The sequence below is a fragment of the Vespula pensylvanica genome, chromosome 11, assembly GCF_014466175.1.
Source record: "Vespula pensylvanica isolate Volc-1 chromosome 11, ASM1446617v1, whole genome shotgun sequence".
Lineage (NCBI taxonomy): Eukaryota > Metazoa > Arthropoda > Insecta > Hymenoptera > Vespidae > Vespula > Vespula pensylvanica.
In genome coordinates, this window is record NC_057695.1 from 4,081,473 (window position 1) to 4,095,875 (window position 14,403).

The 14,403-nt window shown below is 40.9% G+C and overlaps 1 protein-coding gene across 2 annotated transcripts in view; it reads right to left on the reverse strand.

Annotated features, from left to right (window-relative positions):
• Positions 1–14,403, reverse strand: part of LOC122633109 (protein dachsous) — a 275,156-nt gene that overhangs the window by 93,875 nt on the left and 166,878 nt on the right. The gene's annotated exons all lie outside the window — the stretch shown is intronic.

Below are 14,403 nucleotides of genomic sequence, written 5' to 3' on the forward strand. Positions count from 1 at the left end.
TCACCTCTGAAAACTCTCTCCAGTAAATAAACCGTTGCTTCTTTCTATATAGATACCCTATTGGAAAGAAAGAGAAAGAACAGGTCGAATTAATGAAACGTTTGTACATACACATAGACACACAACCCCGTTAATTACGAGCGAAAGCCACTGGCATCGTCGCGAGAAACCGCAACGCGACAGTTCGAGTTCCGCGATTATTCAATCGTACATAGTTATACGTATCTGTATATGAGCGTAAGGAGCTTTATATTTGCATATAAAAGTATACTCGTGTATTTGTTCGATCTAACACATGTATCTATCTATATTCCCATATATGGTGAGAGTTACGTAGCTATGCGTGTATTACATCGTATATACCTATACCTATGTATGTATATATGTATATATATTTTTGCCCAAGTATACATATATATCCGTATCGTTTCGGTTATCGCGAACGTCGCGGTTTAAACAAAGTTCCGTCGCCTCGTGACTCTTTCGACGACGTTAATTACCGCTAGGAGAAAAGAAAGCTTAATCCCGAGTCTGCCCTCCGATCTCGGCGGTTCCGTCTGCGGTACCAGGAATTGAGCGTGCCGAACTCTCTTATGCATATTAATTCGATAGAAGATAAAAGGGTCTTATTACAAATGGAAATTTGCCGAGGCGGATGTAACTCCAAAGTTGTCTCTCTCTCTCTCTCTCTCTCTCTCTCTCTCTCATTCTCTTTAAGCGCATGCCAAGATCTCCGACATTAAGTTTGTGTTCGGTCGATCGATTCTTCGACATCTTTCCAAGGAATCTCGTCGCGATATTTTTTTCACGGATCGTTGAACGCTAAATCCTGTCTGACTATTCGATAATGAACTAATTGGGAATAACACCGAATGTAATTTCATTCTTCGTTTGGTAAGCGGAAGAAAGAGAATAGTCTAGAGTCGGTAAGACGGTAGCAAAAATATTCGAAATCTGATAAGGAGGGTTCGAAACGGCGGGCCTCGCGAGGTCAGCCCGGTTCCACCGGCGATCTTACATTGATACTTTGCGTCAGCCAGAGGTCTATCGATAATTAATTGCGTACGAGTTCGTTTATCTCAGATCGCGATGTGATTTATTGGCAGGAACTTTTATGGCGGGGCCTAATTTATCAGAAAATCCCTTAATCGTTTTCATCGTGCCCCGTACTACTTATTATTACTCGAGCTTGTTCAGTTCTTATATATATAAAAGGCAATCCTCGAAACGGCTGGTCGACCCTCGTATCGCCAGACTTGGTAAAACCATCAAACTCGAATCGGCCAGAACTCTTTTCCTAAAGACATATACCTATCTACTTGCCTACCTACCAACCTACCTAGTACTTTTCCCTTTGCCTTCTCTCCAAACGTGTAATCGTGAATTCGATCGATTCTAGATCCGTATCCATAACTTTTCATACACTTCCGTCCTTTCTCTAATCAATCGTAATGTATTAAACGTAACATCGCACTCGGTCTCTTCCATAAGTTACTTAAAAAAAAAAAGAGAAGAAGGAAATACAAAAAAAAGATCAGTACCAGCTGCACGTACAATGATTCTAATTTTTGTTTCGAACGAATCTCGATGATAATACCGATTTGAGTGCATTTTATGATAATAGTGAACCGAATGAAATTCGCGTGTTTGAAGAACATTAGGAAGTATCTATATATCGGGTGTGAGACTATCGAGTGGAATAATCGAGGATGATCCGTAGTAGATGGAGATTTCGAAGACGTTACTCCCGTTTCACCGGATGTACAAGTTGCGCCCGATCTTCTCGAGAAGGAAGGAACATGAATGAAACCATGTGCGCGAAATCTCGTGCGAACGTTCCGTGGCACGCAATGGGAGAGAAGAAGAGGAAGAAAGAGAGGAGGAAGAAGAAGAAAGAAAGAGAGAGGCCAGAGTCGATCGGTATAACTCGATCTCGGCTCGTTTCAGCGGTATCGTTCCATAATCCAGCACCGTAGGCGGTAGAGTGGCGCGCTCGCGCGTTCACTCGTAACCCAGCGAACACACGCACGCACGCACGCACGCACGCACGCACGTACGTACGCATATACGGGTGCGCGTGAGCGCGCTAAAGAACGACGAGACTGCGTGCACCTGTTCGCACATGCGTCGATGCACCTGGCAGTGAATATACAATATTTCTCTCTCGGTGACATCCCTTACGCGAGATTCTCCAAGGAAATATCTTTCGTTAATCGAAACTGAATGTCGATCACGAAGTCAATGTTACTTGGATTACATTGCTGATTATCTATCGAACGGATAACTTTTCACTAGTAAATCTTATTTACAACGTTTCCTTTCGATTATCACGCGCCATGTTTACTTTTACCGAAGATCAATATGAATTATTTTCAATTAAAACATTTTCTTCCATGAAAGCGTACTCAGGTTCGTTTCTTCATCCACTCATTGGCATATTAGGATTCTACTTTGCTTATTCTTTTCTATCTCTCTCTCTCTCTCTCTCTCTCTCTCTTTCTATCTGTCCTTCTTTCTCTCTTTGCTGTCTGTCCCCATGTCAACGAATGCAAATCAGCGTGAGGTCTTTAAAGATGATTCCACTTGATACATTTCGAGAGGCAATATCGAGCGACAGTGTTTTGAGAGAAGTGTCTAGTATAGCTAGCATTACGAAGTCGATAAAGATCTCGACGATAACCCTCGAGAGCACGACTGAAAAGAGTCGTTTGAATCTTGCATTACGAATATCTTTGATTTATGAATAATACAAATAGTGCTTGTAATAAAACGAAAAAATGAAACACGTTTGTGAACGAACTAATCATTTCAAGATTCCATGTTCCAAAACATTAATCGTTTTTTGCATACTCCAACTCTTCTTATCTCGAAAGGAGTCCCTTAGTTTTTATCCGAATGAATACTCATCCTTCTATAAGAATAATAAAAAAAAAAGAAAGGAAGGCCTGTTTTAGAAGAGATATAGGTCAGAAATTATAGCACAGAAATAGCTTCTTCTTTCGAGAAGGTAGCAGGGTACTCAACGAACACGATGTACTAATCTCTATCCACAAGTCTACCTCTATCTCTTCTTCTCTGAGTCGCAGCACGACATTATTTATTGCACCGTATTGCTGACTACTAGCAACAGGTTAAGATATCGCTCTCAAATTGGACGGTGTCCGAGCGAGTCTCCGATACGCGAGGAGAGGACGCTCTGTAGATTTTTCGCTTAACGTCGGCCTTCCTTTTTCCCTTCTTTCCTTCTTCTCCTTTTCTCGTGAACGTCGCGTTCGAGATTAATTGCCTATCGGCGGTTTGTCTCGAAAGTAGCCAGCCGAAGTAAGGCCCAGTTTCTACTTCGAAAGCGGAGGGTTTCTTCCTTGCTGACAGGAATATCAGTGCGTGCGGATCGCACTCTTTCTCTCTCTCTCCCTCTTTTTCTCTTTCTCTTTCGAGAGAGAGAGAGAGAGAGAGAGACCTTCGTGTAATTATATCGAAAATAAGAGAGAAGATGGAGAAGAAGTAGGATGTTAGAGGAAAAAGAGGAAGAAAGAGAGAGAAGGAGAACGCCTATCGATTTTCTCGTCGATCGTTTTACCACCGTTATCGGTGGCCTTGATAATTGGGTGTTAGACGAGGGAACCTCTTCCACTCGTCGCTTTCGTATCGTCGTTTCGCGCGAATCATTAAATTTCTCGTATAATTAGCCAAGCTCTTCCTTTTTCCCCAACGAACGCTCTCGATAATCACCTGACGATAAAATGAGACTGTAAGGAACAGGAATGTTACTTCGTAACTGCGTTCGGATATTTGTTCAAGTTGAACGTCCGCTTCCACCTTTTATATTTCCCTTTATTTTTCTTCCACTCGAAACTTTTTCTAAATTCTTCTTTTTACCTTTCTATATTGGTACGTTCTATTCGCAATTGTATCGTCTGATAACGTCTCTATTAAGGACGAAACAAAGGACGGGATTATTTAATTGGCGAATGATCGATAAAGATTATCGTACACGGAACGACCAATACTCTATTACTATCTATTGTATTTAAATTAAAGAGACGCGTGCTTACTAAATAAATCTTTGCGATTCCGAGAGTAGACGTGAAACTCGTTATTCGTTACTCGCATTTTCATGACAAGAAGATACTGTAAGTCTAAGTAGCACGAAGTATAGCCTTCCTTAAATCACTCGGGAAGTTGGTGCGATTACCGGCGTTCTGAGATCGGATTAAATAGTAAAAAACAAAAGGTAAGGAAAGGCGAGAGATTCCTTTTATTAATTCAACTACTTCCTGAATAGTACGAGAACGAGTCACAGGCCATTAATTATTTCACGGATCATTAGGCGCTCTATCGTGACTACGAAAGCGGTAACTCCTTCGACCAGCATTTGCATTTCTCTATATTTTTCCTTTATAAATTGCTCTATGCTTTAAAAAATTATATCACAGATATAGGAAATCCAGAAACTTGAATTATGAGAATACACTCGGAATTGATTATAAGAACGATCTCAACGTTTTTCATGAATTTTACGAGATTGCTTCGTCTTAGAGTTAGGGTTGGAAGAGAAGGAGTAAGAAAGGGGTGGTGTTTCATGGTTGTCCTTAATAAGTCTGTAGGATTCAAGCTCGTTAAGGCTTAAAGCGAGGTATGCGTGTCGTCGCAAGGAGGAGAGACAATCGCGGCACGTAATCAACGCGAATGAAGTAAGAACGAGAAAGAGAGAATGTGTGTACTAAGGAGACGAACGATAAAAAAGGATATCCTCTTGGAGTCCTCGGTCTCTGTCTGTCTGTCTATGTCTCTCTTTCTTCCCTTTTCTCTTCTCCCACCCTCCCTTCCTCCCTCTCTCTCTCTTTCTCTCTCTGTTACGTGGATAAGGTTGCCGTGTGACCAGTGTGGGCAGAGATTGCGCTCCTCGTGTTACTCGCCACGCTGTATTATTTGCGGCCGTGAATTGCGAGCGAATACGGTAATACGGACGGCGAATAATTAGGGACGTGCTTCCCATAGCTTTTTGCCTCTTCGTCTCTGTCCATTCTTACGTTTTTTCTTCCTTTTTTATCACTTATTTCCACATAGCGAAACGTTCGCGTTTCGTTTCACTTTCGAATACTTTTGATTACTTCCAATGATTTCAAAGTTCTTAGTTTTAATGATTTAATGAATTCCATTCTATATTATATAGAAGAGAAATTATAGCTAAGAAAATGAACAGTTGTGCTCATTACGTGACTTTAAAGGGTCAGAATTCTTTGGTAGATGATCCTTTGTAATTATCGTCTCATGATCGATATAACGCACTAAATCATAATAATAAGTAGGTACAATATTTCGCGAGAAAGGTTCCATCGGTCGACCAGTTTGCAAATGGAACAATGTAGACTTTTCTTCTTTCTTCTTTTTCTTTTCCGACGAAGAAGTACCGGTTCTTACCCTTCTCTTATAAAAATGATCGATTCGAACATACTGGATATGCCCATCGTGAAAGTATACATCGGAGATTGGGAAAGTTTCCGAAAAAGGTTAGCCATTTCGAGCAATTTGAGCTGCCATTCGTAAATTTTACGAGCTACATGCACGACACGCGGCGCGGCGCGGTGCGGTGCGGTGCGGTGCGTTGAGTTGAGTTGAGTCGAGTCGAGTCGAGTCGAGTTGCCGCGAAACGCGAGGACGATTGTCGGTGCTCGCCTCGAAGAAACGGTGTAGCGTGTTTACGGCAGGTGCAGTCTTCGGGCTATTAGAATTAGGATCCGAGATCGTCAGTGATTTTGCCGACGCGAGGGGAGTACCAACCTCACGAAGAATCGCCTTTGGCTACCGTCAGGGAAGAATCTATTTCTTCAAATTGTTTCCTTCGTTACCGGACTGATTTCGTGCAAATTGTAATGACGAGTGAATTACAAGGAATTACGGGTAGGGTTCACAATTTCTCAGCAACGGAACAGAGAATGAATATCATTCTCCAAGTAAAATTCGTTAGCTAACATTTTTATTCGATAATAAATGGTTAATCGGTAAAAAACGTTGACGATCCATAGATCGTACGACGAATATTTCGATCGTATTTCGAAGAGTAATCGTCGTATACTTAAGTATCGAGATCGACACGGTATAATTCGTACGCACACTCAGCAAAAATGATTGTTTGTTTAATGGACGATGGGCCATTATTCGGAGATTTCGAGACTAACGAGGGCCGACCTCGTGAGATTATTTCTTTCCTTGTCGTCGTCATGCAGCCTCCCCTTTCTTTCTTTCTTTCTTTCTTTCTTTCTTTCTTTCTTTCTTTCCTTCCTTCTTTTTTTTACATCTCTTGTATCTTTTTTCTTCGTCTTTTGCTTCTTCTTCTTTTTCTTCTTCAACTTCTCTTTCTTTCTCCGACTCGTCTTAACGGAGTCACCGCACGCACACACAGAGTCCCCATGGCTCTGGCTTTTCTCGAGCGGCCGATCTTAATCTCCCGCGCAAGGAATTCGAGAATGTTGCGCCTCGAAGAAAAGGAGGACGAAGAGGACGATGCAACGCACGGTCCGTTGGTAGGTACGTTCGTTCCTTCGTTTCTCGAGGTCGACCGCGCCCGACACGAGCATTTCTTCTTTCTTTTCGAGACCGGTAGCGGGATCGCCTTTCCTTTTCTTTTTATCTCGCTCCAGAGAGCCCGCTACAGAGAGTGTAGAGATTAATAGATCGCCTATACGAAAATGTTCGACTGAGTGCCAGAACGAGTAGAAAGCCTGATATACGTACTAATACGAGAAACCAGAAAGGTTCGATGCTTCTTTTTATATAGTTGCCAGTCACGTCAATTTACGTTTCTAAATATTTTATTTCGACATAGTACTTGTAATTACCTCGTGTGTCTCTACGTATATACCAAAGAAATTTACTCTCCTTTACCGATACCGAACTCTTTCCGAACGAAAAAAAAAAAAAATATATAAGAATTCATCGAGCTCTTAACTTAGAAAAAAAAAGGAAGGATCAAAGAGCGCAAGCCTGCATTCGCGTTTTACGATTTTCGCGCAAACGAGTTCTCCGAAGGCGGTAGCCCGAAGGAACCTTCCGCTTGGAGCCTGGAAGATCGAGAAGAGATTCTTTGAGGCTACGAAGCCGAGATTTACTTTCTCTCTCTCTCTCTCTCTGTCCCTCTTTCTCTTTCTCTCTCTTTTTCTCGAAATCGTTTTATGTCCCCTTTCGCAACTCTTGCGAGAGCGTAACCTTTCTTGAGTAACTCTTAAGCGTAAAACATTCGCACGTAACGCCGTGAAAATAGCGTTGCTGTGCTTCGAGGGGTGCGAGAAAGAAAGGGGAGACAGGCTCGGTCACGCAAAACGATCCTATGAAAGAGAAGGGAGAAGTAGTGGAACCCTCGTGTGACTCTCTCTCTCTCTCTCTCTTTCTCTTTCTCTTTCTCTCTTTCTCTGTCTCTTTCTCTTTCTCTTTCTATCCTTCGCGAGACACGTCCTTAAGTGTGTACATACCGAGCTCCGGTGAGTAATAGTAATAGCTTTTAAATTGTCCTTTGCTTTAGTGGCAAATAATATCCAACGCTCCTCCCCACTACCATTTTTTTTTCCATCATGCTCGACGTTCATTCGCTTCTCCTTCCTTTGGATCTTCCTACCTTTTCTTTTACGGACAAAGGACAGAAATGCGAAATGTCTTGGAGACTTTACAAAGTTACTCGTGAGATTCTACTCGAGATAATGTAATTTACAGGCTTAAAACATATCGTATATAATTCGTAAACAAAAGAAAATTTTGTTCGCACTTTAATAGAAATAAAACAGTTCGATTCTCTTTATACTCATTACGTGACAATAATGATAATAAAATCGTTTGCTCGTTAGTAAGTTTACGCATGAATTTATGTATGTACTAACAGGAGAAAGTATTCTTACGTACGAGATCAATTTCGACCCTTCCCACGACCGGACTTTAAACCAAAGCCAACTCCCAATTCGATCTTATTGCTCTCAAGCACGCGTTTCGTTCGATTCTTACGCGGAAACTGAGCTGATCTAATCTCAACCACAATGAACGCTGTTCTCGTTCGCTAGTCGTGCTGAAAGGAAAGAAAGATAAAGATTTGTTTTCTTTCCTCCGAGATTTTTCTCTCGCAACGATCGTTTTCGTCCGTTTCTTAACTTTCGAAAAATCTTTGATCAAACAACGCACGATGGAAATTGAAGAAAAGAAAAAAAAGAGAAAAAGAAAAAGAAGAAAGATTTCCGAGACGGTCAGTACTCGTTTCACTTTTTCTTCTACCCACATTCACTTAGAATCATCTTTATGAGAGCGAGAAAACATATATTTCTGTCAAAATGTCGAATTATCTGACGTATATTGCAAAACGTAAATTACCAACGATTTCTCTATAGAAGTTCAACAAAAAAGTAACTCTCGTTCATCCTACCAGACTAATTTAGCCTATCCGTGTCCCCAACGTAAGTAGAAAGAGAGAGAGAAATGGATATAGAGTCCTTCGGAAAAGGCTCGCACGATCAAGAAGAAGCTTTTTGCGAGTCGCTTGCGTAGAGAAGAGCGGACTCTTGCGAAGGTCGAGAAGGCGGGCCAGATGGACGCAAAAAAGGATGTAATGCACGAGACTTCTGTCGGTCCTACCTTCTTTCTCGATTTATAAATAACTAAAACCCAGTGAGAGGGAACGCACGCTCGACTTTTAGCGAAGCTCGTTTATAAATAACCAAACGACCAAGATACACACGCACACAAGTGTATATACCTAATATAGAGTGGGTAATGCAGGTAGAACCGTAGGACCAAAGAAGATGGATGAAAAGGACGAACACGAGATGCTTTTCGACCGCAAGGTGTGACCAGTTTCTGTGGTTGGACCAGTTTCCTTCTAACACGCGAGTCAAGAAAATCACAACTTTTTCTCTTCACAATAATTATTTTTCTCTCAAATTATAGTTCAACCGATGCTACTAACCGATCATTAAGATCGTGATTATCTAATCGATCGATCCTCTTTTCTTTCTTTTTTCTTTTTTTACAAAACTCGTCTAACGATTGAATGGTACAAAAGTAAAAGAAAAAAAAAAAAAAACAGAAAGAAACTGCAATTCCGTTATATTTCGCTCGATTGAATTTTCAAGCGCTCACCGAATACAGGGAGCCAAGAGTACTCCGAGACTTCTCGCGATATATCGTGTTACAGCTCGCGGACGATATCGGACACCTCGCGGCTTTTTACTTTCGCGCGATACCCAACAGTCGCGGCGATTACTCTCCGCCACGCGAATCTTAAATCTCGGATAACGTGCAAGGATATTTATTCGGTGTACGACCGACGGATATATCTGTCCTGGATGAAAGAGTTCTTCCTTTTATTTTCATTCCGAGCGAATAACGAACGAATGATTTCGAAATATTTACAATAATTGCATAACTACATCCATAATTTTCGACGTAAAGAAATTTAAAGGAGAAAAAGAAAAAGAAAAGAAGTAATGAAATTGAGACATCCACATATCATTACGAAATTTCTATAACAACGAATCAGGATTGATGACCAATTCGACTTTAATCGTACCAACTAAGTACTTTCTTTGGCTTACCTGGAAGAAAGAAAATTGGATAGCGTTAAAATTCTAGAGATTTTTACAAGAGTAAATCGTCAAAGAGAAAACGACGAGATAGGAAAAGACTAATCATCAAAGATCATAGTATCTTCTTATCCATCCATCCGCTTTTCTCTTTCCTAAACACACCCGATCATGAAGGAGAAACGAACGAACGAATAATCTGAAGTGAACGTAACACGTGAGAATCCTTCGAGTTTCTCGACGTTAATAAATCTCTGTTTCTTTTCCATTCAACGAAATAATATTCAGTTGGATACTGTCATTCTTGATGGTTATACCGATGACGAGAGAAGAACGCGAAGGGGATGGAAGAGAGAAGAGTGAGAAAGGGATACACATTCTCCGTCCCTCTCTCTCTCTCTCCCTCTCTTTCTCTCTCATGCGAGAAGTGCATTAGGCAGCCATCGCGGACATTACGGTTCCCCGTTTTCTTGCGTTGACGTTTCCTTCTTGCGCGCATCATCGGTGACTCGTAGCTCTTTTGGTCCACGACCATGCCGCTACCACTCGCGAGTTCCTTCAATGATGGCGCTCGTAGATTAGTCGATTAGCGTTAAGGCACGCTCCTTCCATGTATTCATGTTCGTGCGAGCAAACGAATATATGTGTGCGTTTCTCTGTATAAGTATCCCGCTTTTCGCCTCGGCGAATCAGGAAATGGCGCGATTCAGCTAATGGAATTCTATATCGCGTTTGGACGTTTCTTGGTACGCTTCGTCAAGGTCAATCGGAAAAGGGAAGAAAGTTTCTTCTTGCCGAGCTCGTTGCTGAATCAGTGAACGATGTCCGAAGAGGTCGGGGAGAATTTTTTCAATCATTCCTTTCTTTTTTATTTTCAATCTTTTTCAATATTAAAAAGCTTCCTTTCACCGGATATTTAACGAGCCTTGATAATTAGCTTTCCTGTTTCCTTCGCTAGGATTAAAAGGTGACGATTAAAAGCGATAAAGCGAATGGATTCAAATTATTTCAAGTTCTTCCTTTCAAGATTTAAATAACCTTTAATTGTTTATTGATCGAAACAAACCGTTATTTAACGTAGTAAAAGATAACTTCTTCTTAATCATAATCGCTTATTTCGATAATTAAACGAGAAAAGAGAATCTTGAGTACCTATAACATCCATTCAGTTTCGTTGAAACGGAAAAGGCTCTATGTACGAGTCGTAAAACAATGAAGAAGATGCAGAATTCATGATCGTAGGACGCAGCGATGTCGTTGCGTGGGCTCTCCTAATATTCATTGTTTTGCTTGGCGAACACTATAAATATTCAATAATTCCGTTGGCGTGATCAGTTAAGAATGGACCATAGAAATTCCTACATTTTTTCCTCCTCTCCTATACTTCAATCGCGATGGCAAACCTAGTACCTAGAATTTCGAATTTCGCTTTTCAAAACGATGATAAAAGATCGATCTTGAGTTTAAGACAGAAAATATATTATCTTTCGAACTCGATTTCGTGTTCGATACAATCGTGTTAACGACGACAGTGCGAAGAAACAAAAGGAACATGAGGAACAAGAGAGAACACATATGTAATGTAAGAAGATGAAGAATTGAACAGAGATACGAGCTCCCGCAGCGAAGTTAAAAAATGATCTGGACCAGAGAATGAACTCTGAACCCCCGAAATGTTGGACTCAAAGCCACGAGGAATTTCCACGCGACAGTGCCTCACCTTCATCTACATCCTCTTCCTCCTACGTCACTACTGAGAAAGCAAGAGAGAGAGAGAGAGAGAGAGAGAGAGAGAGAGAGAGAGAGAGGAGATACGCACAAAGGAGTAGGATGCTGTTAGCGACCGGTTCGCAGCTCCTTAATGACTCGTAATCACGGAACGGTGATGTCTCTGAGTTATGACGCGCCTTAGCCAGAAGGAACGAGTATGCTTTTCGATGCGAAGAAGAAAGAGAGAAAGAGGACATAGATGTGGCCAGAAGGAAGGATACACTGTGGAACGGATCCTCTCTTACGTAACACATCCTTTCTCCCTTTTTCTGTCTCTCTCTCTCTCTCTCTCTCTCTCTCTCTCTCTCTCTCTCTCTCTCTCTCTCTCTCTCTCAGATTCATCGGAGAGATGCGTGTCTTTCTGAAGACTGTTTCCTCGTGAAAGACAAGTTACGAGCTTGCTCAGAATCCTGATTGGAGAATCTGAATCCTTCCAAGATCATATTTTCACGTGTTTATACCTAAATATTATATTTTCAAAATCGGACTGAAAGATTTGAGATAAGGCAATGGTATTAAAAAATTATTGATAAGATTATTTATACGACGTTATTTTGTTTGTTTCAATAAAGATTTTCATCAAAAACAATTGATCCTCTATTATTCCTTCTTCCTTTCGATCAAAGTGAAGTATCAGGATCACCGTTACAACCTCCGGCTAGCGCACACATCACTACACCACCCACGCACGCACTACACGCACGAAAGAATCACTAATGACTCGGCCGTTTATGAATACGGATTATTTAAGAACGAGGTCGGAAGGATAAAAGATTATCGCGAGAAGGAGTTCTTTCATGAGGGTTTGAGCATCGAGTGCGTATGAAGAAACAAACAGCCGAACCAATTTTCGCCTTTCTCAAAGTCCATTTTTCTTTTGTTCTCATTCGTAATTCTTTATGAAATCATTATCCTCGATGTAGCAATTAATCGTGTAATCAAGAAATTGTCCTCGGTGTAATTGAGAGATTAAATTCGCATTAAGAGGATCGCGATATAAATTATACTACGTAAGCTATATATATATATATATATATATATATATATATATATATAGGAATTATAGAAATTATGGAAGCATTGGAAATTATATATGTATACGAATTTTTTGGGGGAGTAAAAGAAGAAAGAAAAAAAAGAAGGAAAAAAAGCTTAATAAAACCATAAACCAACGAAAGAGTAAAGCAAACGGTGTCGAGTGTTTAAATCGAGTTTCAAGGCACGGATAGAAGCAGAAGGTGATCGCTCGCTAGCTCGTTCGTTTATTCGAAAGAGAAGAAAAGAGAAGAGAAGAGAAGAGAAGAGAAGAGAAGAGATGAGAAGAGATGAGAAGAAAAGAAAGAGAGAAACATAGAAAGAGATAGAGGAGGAAAGCATAATCTTGCGACGTGCACGGAAGTCGAGCATGAAGGCAGAAATCGACGACGTCTCTTCGCCGTGAAACACCATCGAGCGAATCGACCGCTTCATCGACTTTCATGAGAGTCCGTGGTACCGTGACTTTCGTGTACCGGAATATTTTTCTCGACTCTCTTTCTCTCGTTTTTTCTTTTTCTCTCTCTTTCCTTTTCTCTCTTTCTCTCTTTCTGCTTCTCTGTTAAGTCAACGCCGAAGGAATCGCACGTGGGATAAGGAAACCCTCTACAAACCCCCTTCCAATTCTGATCTCACTTCGTCGAAACTCCTCTCTTCCTGTAGCAACTTAGAGAATGTCGATTAGACAGAAAGACTTAACTGAGCTCTTAAGATTTTCTAACCGTTGCGAGGTGAGATCATCGATCATGCGAATTGTCGTCGAAAACGTCGATCTTGACTGGTATATCTTTTGGAGGAAGAGAAGCAGGAGAGAAAAAAAATTAACGAGAAACTATATGCCATGCTAGGAAAGAAAGTATGACAAATATTCGTCTAATGATCGGTCAATTTCTAATCTTTATATATATATATATATGTATGTATTTGTGATCACGTTCGCAATATTTAATTGTATTATAGGAATTAAGACGTAGTAACTACCGTCGTTGAAATTCGCATTATAAATAACGATCTAGCAAAGAAATATATAACGTTAGACTTAGGAGTTCCCACAAATCCTTTTGCCATTGGCTTTTGATTAAGGACGCCTTGAACATCGGTAATCCAGCAGGAAATCGGCTAGACACCCATGTGAGAACGACTACTCTGCAGCGAAGGACTGTTATACACGGCACGCTCGATACTAAACCTGTTCTACCATTGCTGTGACACGATCGAGTACCTTCTTCAGATAACGAATCCTTTCGATATTTCCGATCTAGTCATGGTTTCGCGTAGGTGATATCCAGTTGGTTATCGGCTCTGATTATGCTTCGAACGCGAAGTCGTTTTAAACGAGCCGCCCTGGAGGGAGCAGTCATTCTTTTTTATTTCTTTTTCTCTTCTTTTTTTATATCTTTCTTTTATCTTATTTTTTATTTTCTTAAAACCGGATACGTTAGACGTCTAAAAAATATTTATGTGCCATCGATAAATACATTTTATACTTTCTCCTCTTCTTTTACCACTTTTCTCCTTCTTTATCTAACTCACCTTTATACCGAACCTCGTACACGACGATTGAATCAGACAATTTATTTGAATGGAAAATCATTCAAATGACCATGCTTGGTTTTCCTAATACTTAAATCGAATAAGGAATTCTTCTAGAAACGAAGGGGTCGAGAAATAGTTTCTATGAGATTCTTTGACGGTAAGAAGCACGACTTTAAATCGACACGTCCAGGAAGAGAAGGACAGTAGAGAGTAGAGGAATCAGAAGAAGAAGTAGAAGAAGAAGATGAAGAAGAAGAAGAAGAAGAAGAAGAAGTAGAAGTAGAAGAAGAAGAAGAAGAAGAAAAGGAGGAGGAGGAAGAGGAGGAGGAGGAGGGTGAGAAGATAGGCGCAGCCTCCTCCACGGTGGCTATCCACGGTCCCTCTTCTTGGCAGGTTTACGACGAGCCAACGCAAACACGACACTCGGCCGCTAACTGGCCACCTAGCTACCGGTGACTAGTCTCCTTCCTCCGCTCTGCTCTTATCCCTTGGACCCCTG